The sequence below is a fragment of the Rhagoletis pomonella genome, unplaced genomic scaffold (assembly GCF_013731165.1).
Source record: "Rhagoletis pomonella isolate Grant_MI unplaced genomic scaffold, Rhpom_1.0 Rhpom_scaffold_00822, whole genome shotgun sequence".
NCBI lineage: Eukaryota > Metazoa > Arthropoda > Insecta > Diptera > Tephritidae > Rhagoletis > Rhagoletis pomonella.
Window position 1 is genome coordinate 50,866 of NW_023459376.1, and position 9,880 is coordinate 60,745.

General features: G+C 32.6%; 1 long non-coding RNA gene across 1 annotated transcript; it reads right to left on the reverse strand.

The window, feature by feature from the left end:
- Positions 1-9,069: 9,069 nt before the first annotated feature.
- On the reverse strand, positions 9,070-9,389 carry LOC118751589. Its single transcript, XR_004994563.1, has 3 exons — positions 9,317-9,389; positions 9,199-9,264; positions 9,070-9,142 (listed from the first exon to the last, which is right to left on the reverse strand). It is a non-coding gene; the product is annotated as an uncharacterized LOC118751589 (long non-coding RNA).
- Between the last annotated feature and the right edge of the window lie 491 nt (positions 9,390-9,880).

Below are 9,880 nucleotides of genomic sequence, written 5' to 3' on the forward strand. Positions count from 1 at the left end.
ATGGCATAAATGATGAATTTACTCAACACACATTATATGCAGCAAAACCAAGAGATTTAGAAAGTGCCTACGCAATTGCCACGGAGATTCTTTATAAAAGGCAGAACAATCCGATACGACGAGAAGCTTATAACTACCCCAAACACCCACAAAACGAACGGAAGTATCAACCAGGAGTTCAACCTATTCCCCACATGGAAAGATCAAACCCGACACCAATACACGTGGATACATCAATAGGAAGATTCCGGCAACCCACGAATAATCAGCATCAACAACAGCAATCGTATCAACAGAATCCCTTCAGAAACTACTATGAACGCCAAAGAGCAGGATACGCACCTTTCAATCCCAATAGAGGAGAACCATTTAAACGAAACCACCAACCAACGTCATCCAGATATAATATAGCACCACAGAAACTACAAAGGATCAACCAAATAACGGATAATAATAGTGATCAGTCATTAAGGGTAAATATAGATGAAAGCGAATTTGAAAATAGAGCTACTTTTTTAGACGAGTAAATAATCTGCCGTGTCTTCAGATTATTTTACATGATAACAAAAAACTATTAGTTTTAATGGACACAGGTTCGACATTAAATTATATTAGGAAAAATATTTCAAATGCAAAGACCTTCCCAGTTAAACAATTTGTTAGTAGAACTCTGAATGGTTCAAACACAATAAACTCAGCCAAGAAGATTAGAATGCTAGGACAAGAATTAATATTTTTTGAAATCGAAGAATTAAAAGAATTTGATATGATATTAGGAGAACAATCCTTGAGAGAAATGAAAGCTAAGATAGATCTGTTCGAATATAAAATGATGTATGTCAGGAGAACAGAACAGAAGAAAAAAGAAATGGATGTCAGTCAAGTAAATTTCACAATAGATGAGAGCAAATATAAAAAAGAAGTTGAAGAAATTATGAGAATTAATGAGGAAACAAATCCTATTTTACCATTTACAACAACAATTGAAGCGACGATCCGCACTAAAACTGAAGAGCCAATATGGACGAAACAGTACCCTTACCCCTTTTCAGACAATAATTTTATAAATAAAGAAATAAATAAAATGCTAGAGAATAATATAATTAAACCCAGTAAAAGTCCCTATAACTCACCCGTATGGACAGTACCAAAGAAAGGAACTGACGAGTTAGGAAACCCTAAGAGAAGAATGGTCATAGACTTCCAGAAATTGAATAGCGAAACCATTACCGATAGATATCTCATACCCGATGTCAACATGACAATACAGAATTTAGGTAAAGCAACTGTTTTTACAACCCTAGATTTGGAAGCAGGTTTCCATCAGATAAAAATCAAGGAGTCAGACACCGAAAAGACAGCCTTTAGCATAAACAGAGCAAAATATGAATTCTTAAGGCTGCCGTTTGGACTAAAGAACGCACCTTCAATATTTCAAAGATGCGTAGATGACATATTAAGGAATTACATAGGAAGATTCGTGCATGTATATATAGACGATGTGTTAATATATTCATCCTCACACGATGAACATATGGAACACATAAGAATTTTTATAAATGCACTGCGTCAAGCAAATATGAAGATTTCATACGAAAAATCTCATTTTTTCAAAGACAGCACTGAATATTTAGGACATATTATTAAACATAACAGAATAACCGTAGACCCACAAAAAATTGAGACCATAAAAAATTACCCGGTGCCTATGAATCTGAAAGAATTAAGATCATTTTTAGGACTAGCAGGATATTATAGAAAATTCATCAAAGACTACGCCAAGATTACTAAGCCCCTAACATTGTTTTTAAGAGGAGAAAACGGTCTCGTAAAGAAAAATCAAAGTGAAAGAATGCAAATAAAATTAGATGAGGAAGCCATAAAAGCGATGAATATATTAAAAAAGGAATTACAAGCACAAGTCGAACTCTTTCAACCCGATTTAAATAAACCCTTTGATTTAACCACGGACGCAAGTAATTTTGCCATAGGAGCTGTGTTATCCCAAGGTAGAAATCCCATTTGTTTTATATCCAGAACACTAAGCGAGACGGAACAAAAATATAGCACGAACGAAAAAGAGTTATTAGCCATAATTTGGGCACTACAAAAACTCAGGAACTATTTATATGGACGATCAGACCTTACAATCTACACGGATCATCAGTCCTTAACCTACTCTATTTCAGGGAAGAACCCTAATAATAAACTAAAAAGGTGGAAAAACCAAATAGAAGAATACGGTGCCAAATTGGTATACAAACCAGGTTCTCAAAACATAGTTGCAGACGCACTAAGTCGGCAACAAATTAATCAATTAACCGACTCAGAATCGCAGCACTCTCAACTCAGCTCACCCACTGAAACCATAAGAAGGGTAGGCACTAGCTTAAACCATTTTAATAATCAAATTATTATCCAAACTAACAATGGATTATTAAGAACAGAAAGTAAAAATATATTCGGAAAATTTAGACATACCATATACTTCACCACTATAGAACAATTGATAAGTGATATTAAAGGCGTATTACACCCAAACAATATTAACGCCATAATCACTACAGAAGAAATTCTATATCAAATAAAAACCACACTAGTACAAACTTTCAAATGCATTAGTCAGACACATCACTGACGAAAATGAACAGAATGAGATAGTTGAACAAATACACAGAAGAGCACATAGAAATTATAGAAATAATATAAAAGAACTCTCTGAGAGCTATTACTGGCCTAACATGCAAGATATGGCAAAGAAGGCAGCACAAATATGTGAGATATGTAAAAAATGTAAATACGACAGACGACCGAATAAATTACTTTACGGAAAAACACCAATACCAAATGAAGTAGGTACACATTTACACATGGATACATTTTTTATGGACAACCAAATATATATAACTACAGTAGACAGATCCTCAAAATTCTGCTATATAAGAAAAATACCAGATAGGAAAAACACATACATATATTTGAATGAAATACTATCACAAATACTCCCATACGCAACGAACCTAACAACCGATAACAACCCGACATACGTTAATGTAGTAGCAAAATCTGTACACGATCGACTACATATACAGCACACAGCAGTGCCACCACAACATTCGACAACGAACGGTCAAGTAGAGCGGACGCACAGCACAATAGTGGAGCTAACTAACTTACTAGTAAAGGAAACCAAAGGCAAACACGAAGAGGTAATATTCGAAGCAGTACGACAGTACAATAAAACCATTCACTCGGTCACAGGACATAAACCCGAGGACGTGTTTTTCAACAGAGGACGACTATAAAGTCATCAGAAATAGAATTCAATATAATCAAGAAAGAGATATCACCCAACAGAAGGCACCGAACAAACAAATTACTTACAGGAAAGGAGATATTATTTACGTTAAGAGAAGCCGAAGAAATAAAAAACACGACAGATTCATGAAAAAAATAATTGAACAGGATAACGGTAGAAAAGTCACAACAACTGACAATAGAATAATACACAAAGATAACATCCGTACGAACTAGAAATGATAATAATAATCTTGCTGTGTATAAACAGAATTAGTTCAGACACAAATATTACAAACCTGAAAGGAAAAGATTATATATTAATAGAAACGAATCCAGCTTTTATATTTGATAGCTACGATTATTTATATCATATTACAAATTTAACTAGAATATTAACACCATACCAAAATATATTAAACTCAAAATATAATTTAGATTCAAATCCTGAAATGAAAACATTACACCAAAAAATTTAAATATTAATAAAACAGATAAATCCAGTTAATAGATTTAGAAGAGGATTAAACGCATTAGGGACAATATTAAAATGGATAACGGGCACACCAGACCACGATGATGAAGTAGAGATACAGACAAGAATCAATCAATTAATTGAGGGACATAATAAACAAAAAATAATAAATAGTAATTTCGAAAAAATGTTAAATAAACCCCAAGGATTTCTCTGAAAAATTAATACTCACAGAAGTCTACAATGAACTAAATACTCTCCTAACTACAATTAATTTAGCAAAAAATAACAACTTCCTGTCAACTTCATTAGACTTAGAAGAAATCACAGAAATCATTGCGAAAGAAAAAACAAATGTTTTAACCATAAATATTTTAGAATATGCAGAAATTAAAATTGTTAAATTCAAACAAAACTTTGTAACAGTTTACAAATACCCAAAAATCAAAGAAAAATGTGAACAATTCTACATCCACTCATTAGCATCAAAAAAAAGGAAAATTAATTATGGATAAAAATATTGCTTTATGCAAAGGAAATCAATACGTAAGAATCAATAAGTGTAAAGATTTTATAGATCAAACTATATGTAAGCAGAATAAAAGGGACGAATGTACAATACAAATATTAGAGAAAAATAATGCTCAATGTAAAATGATAAAAGAAAAGAATCCACCCTTTATTAATTATGGTAACGGAAACATTATTATTAGCGGATTAAATATATTAAACAACGAGATTTTAGATGGAGATTTTTCAATTTATTTCAAAACCAATATAACATTAAATAACGAAGAATATATAAACATTAAGGAAACTATGGTAAAAATACTCCATAAAAAGCATAAAGAAAATTTAGATATATTAGAATACTTAGAATCTCAATCAGAATACAAGTTCAATAATCTAGACGAAATATCATCCATATTTGTACCAATTGAACAAAATCCAATTAAGGCTACATTTATAACTATATTAATTATAACCCTATTAATCACAATAACCAAACTATTATTAGAATTTAGAGTAAAGAGAAGGAATATACTTTATCAAAGAGCACTAATACAATGTCAAAAAGACCATGAAGAAAGAAAACGAAAATTACTAGAGTCCAAATTGTAAATGAGGACATTTAATTTTAAGAGGGAGGAGAGTTAGTGTAACAGAAAATACACTACTGTACCGATGACATCATCCAATGTATGATACAGAATCAGTAGTTTACATAAAAGATTCCTATTGGACATTATCAGCAACCAAAACATTCCTATTGAAGATTATCAGCAACCAGTAAACAAAAGAAACCAGAGCCTATAAATAGAGGATTAAGCATAGAAATAAGTCAGTCTTCTATTATACTGAAGCATATGAACTTCAGGTTAGAATTGATTTAAGTACATCTTGGTACCAATAAAATTATATTTATTTATGTACATCGAGAGTATGAATTTAACTCGCAGGTTTGATTTACGACCCTTTAAAAACTTTTTATTGAATACAATGTTCCAATTTTTAAATTCAAGTACTAAAAAAATTACTAACCTTTCCATTTTTTATTTAACTAAATCACCTAATTTACTCACCTAAATTATTTCTTAACAAGTAAAAAAGTCTAAGTTTGGGTGGAGCCGAACATTAAATACCCGGCGCAAGTATTCAATATAGTTTTTTCACCTTTACGAAAACTACCGCTACATGGTAAGCAGTGGTGGTTTTACGTATATTTCAAACATCTTCGATAGAACGTTCAGTTGGACATAATGAGATAAACTTATATAGATATATGTGGGCGGCATCACGCCCATTTTCCAAAATTCCATAATGTTAATTCTTTTCAAGGGATTGTTGTTAGTATCAATTTTGGTTAAAATTAGCGTTATAAAAAGGTGGTCGTAATTTTAGTCAGATTTTAATAACTTTCAAAGTTTTGCCTTTATGGGGCAACCACTATAATCATACCGAGTTTGGTACACATTGATCGAACGGTTACCGAGATACACATATGTTGTTTTAAGTAGGCGGGGTCACGCCCATTTTGCAACACTTTATTATAAGCCTACTTTTTGCTAAAGAATTATTGCAAACATCAATTTTGAATAAATTAGCTGCAGTATTGATTACTGATTTATCGAAGCTTTCGTATTTCTCTAAATTACGTGGTTATTATCCAATTTTTTAAATTTTCAGCCGTTTGGTATGTTTTGTGAAGGCCAACAACTGTGCCTAGTTTGGGGGAAATTGGTGGAGCGGTTCCCAAGATATACACATGTAATCATAAGTGGGCGTACCTACGCCCATTTCCAAAAATTTTTAATATTCTCAATTTTAATTTTATTTCAAAATAAGTACACATACCAAGTTTCTTTAAGATATCTCAATTTGTACTCGAGTTATCGTGTGCACATACGGTTACTCTTTTCATTCTGATCATTTATGTATACATTTGTCTATATCTATCTCGATTCGTTTTGCCTGTTACAAACAGCCGTTATTTGCAAAAAGTTATAATACCCTTGCGTACAAGTGCGCTCGGGTATAAAAATACTTGACATCCGCATTCGCATTCGCGGATGTCTAAAATTCCACATTCGCAACATCCCTGGTACATACATCTACATATCGTCGTTTAAAGTAAAATACCGTGTATCAATAAAATGCAAAACAGCGTATCAAGATAATGCAAACCCACGTATGAGAGGTTGCATAAATTATTTTCTAGAGAGTAAAAACACTCATATTTCAAAATGGTTATCTTGTTTTAAAAAGCAATCGCATTTTTGGCTAGTTTATTTCAGGAAGAATGGATAAGGATTGAGCCAAGTTCTTGTGTGAGCAAATCCAATTTTTAGCAGCAAATGTCGGTTACGTGGTTTTGTACTTTAAACGACGATGTGTATATTAACAGGAACGCATCAATCTAATACACGGTTGAAGCAGGAACGCAGCACAGCAGAAGCATACAAACAATCTGCAAATAAATGGGATTTTTAAACTATGTTCACATATCAATATTATCTCAATCAAAGCTCGTTTTTTAATCACCCCGTTTACACAGGCAAATCTCAGATTATTAGCCGTCAAATTTGTTGTGCTTGTTATTCTCACATCTCAAGGAAAAGTTATGTTTCTTCTCTGTGCCACCGTGATCACGTTTTTCTGCTATAATAAGCAATATAAATATATTTTAACTTAACATTTTATTAAAAATACCTTTACCAACCTCTTTTACTTGCTAGTGTACATTTTTGTTTACTTTTACATTTGGCATTTTTCCTCGCTTTCGCAAAAACAATCGATAAAACTAGGATGGACACCGAAAAGTTATCGGTTAAATCTGAGATTATATTATAATTACAGATTAACAAGGGACGAATTTTATATGGCTAATCTCTTGTTATAATTGTCATATAACACTGTGAGACAAATGGTAGGGGTCAGTGATCGGGAAGGGTTCAAACTACCGGGGAAAGTTATATCGGTAAGAAAGAAGTTATACGTGTCCCGGAGTTTCGCTGGGTCACGTCTAGGAATTGAGATATATCGATTTGAAGTTAGTAATCTGTTCATATAACGTTTTTCTATATAATCAACAGATATGCCGGTAAAAATAAATGTATGAAGAAAAAAAATATTTTTTGCCAAAAATATTAAATTTTTTTATTTTTTAAATTCATAAAAAATCCAAAACGGAAAAAAAGGCAAGTCGTATTACTTTCACGCAAAGTCACATAACCTTTAAGCAAAATGAGACATAGATCATGAAAATCGATGGACGCGTTTCGCTTTTTTTCACAATTAAGTGAAGGAATCTCATTTTGACAAGAATATTGATTTTATGTTTCAATGAATTTGGATAATATTTATTATATATTATTTATTATTAACACGTAAAATTAAAAATTATTACAGGTAATTATTAGGTTATTACATAGATTCATAGGTTATAAAAATCGATGAACGCAAAACTTATTTTCGTTTGTTTGCGCCCTTTACTTTCTTGCGTGGTGGTTCCCCTACTTGTTCAGAGTCTGTATCGGATGAGGATCTGTCTTCATCTAGAAAAAATCAATTGTTTTTAATCAGTCAGTTAACTTAATTTTTGTGACTTACCCTCGGAGGAAACTCCCATTGTATATTCTTCTTCTTCATCTTCATTGTCGGGATCGTACGTCTTTTGCGACCACCAACAAATTTCAGCCACCAGCGAATCGAGCCTTTTGCCTTTATATCGCGATTCCATTGGCACTTTTAACAGATATGTAAACTCTTCGTTTAAGGCCTTTACGATTTACTCCACATATTTTGTTTGCGCAAGCGTAACAGTTGTCAGAAATGTGCTCTCCTGGATCAGTCCAAATCATTGGTACACCAAAACGAAGTGAACTGCGTTTCCCTTGGATCCACATTTTAAGACCATTGTAGCACGTTTTACAAATTTTGTCTAGGACCCACGAAACGCCGCGAATTATTTCGTAATCAAAATAAAGTTTAAAAGCGCGCTCCACTTGCTCAGTGAGTAATGCAGTATTTGTTGAAAAAGCTCTTTTGCCACAAACGTAACAAAATAAATTGATATTTTCTGGACAATTTGCACTCATTTCGGTTTTATACTTTTATTACTTTTTCGTCACTTTAAAAAAATCGTACTTTACGCGTTCGGAGACACTTGTTGAATGACAAAAATCGATCAATGAACACCTATAAATACTACGTAAGTTTCAATATTTTACTGAGAGGTACTTATGAGTTGGCGCATCTTTTAAGGGTGGCTATATACCTGATTCGTATGCGTTTTAAATTTTCCGAAACGTTCTAAAACGTGACCACTCATAAATGTGGGTGCAATTTGTGTAAAAAAATCATGCAGGTAGCCAACGGAAAAAACCCAAATATTTAAAAAAGTGCACTTTCCTTTTTTCCTTTTAATTGTCCACGCACATTTATGATCGTTTTTTAGTTTGTTACCGCTACCATAAAAATCAAATAACCTTTTGCTTATTACTTTTTTTTAATTCTGACAATCATAAAAAAAAGTCATCAATGTTTTTTCCAAGGAATTTTGAGCATATCTCGAGCAAATTTTTGAAATTCATACCTTTACTTAATTTTGAATAAAAGCGAAACGCATACATTGATTTTCATGATGTATGTCTCATTTTGTTCATAGGTTATGTGACTTTACGTGACACTTTTTTCCGTTTTGGATTTTTTATGAACTAAAAAAAAAAAAAAATTTAATTTTTAGGCAAAAATAATTTTTTTTTTCTTCATACATTTATTTTTACCGGCAAAACTGTAACACTATAAAACACGGGCGGAGCAATACACAGGCGGAGCAGGAACGCAGCACAGCAGAAGCGTCCACAAAATCTGCGAATAAATGGTTCATTAGATTTTGAAATAACGAAGAGCTGGTTCCAACTTACTTAAAAATATCTGCAGGATGATGCACACAATCAAATTCGGCCGCAGCTGCAGTTCACCAGAGAATGCTGCAAATGGAATGGTTCATCAATGAAGTCAAAATAATATGTTGTAACTTACGTGTATTAGCTCTTAATTACAATACCAGCACAGGTCGGCCAGGAAAACACTAAGGAAATGACCTAATAAATGCAAAATTATAATTTATTTGTAAAATAATATCTAATAAATATTATAAACGTGAAAGTTTGTATGTTTGGATGTTTGGAAAATCATCACGCGGAAACGACTACACGGATTTGCATGAAATTTTGTACGCAGATAGCTTATGGGCCAGATTGGTTAATAGGCTATTTTTTTAAGAGTTTCCACCTGTTAAAAAAGTTTCATTTATTTAATATGCGGGAACGACTGAATGGATTTGCATGAAAATTTGCACACAGATAGCTTATGACCCAGATTGGAAAATAGGCTACTTTTCTTAAGAGTTGCCACCTGTTAAACAAGTTTCATTAAATTAATACGCGGAAATGACTGAATGGATTTGCATGAAACTTTGCAAGCAGATAGCTTATGACCTACAGTGGAAAATAGGCTAATTTTTTGGAAGAGTTGCCACCTGTTAAAAAAGTTTAATTAAATTAATACGCGGAAACGACTAAGCGGATTTGCATGAAATTTTGC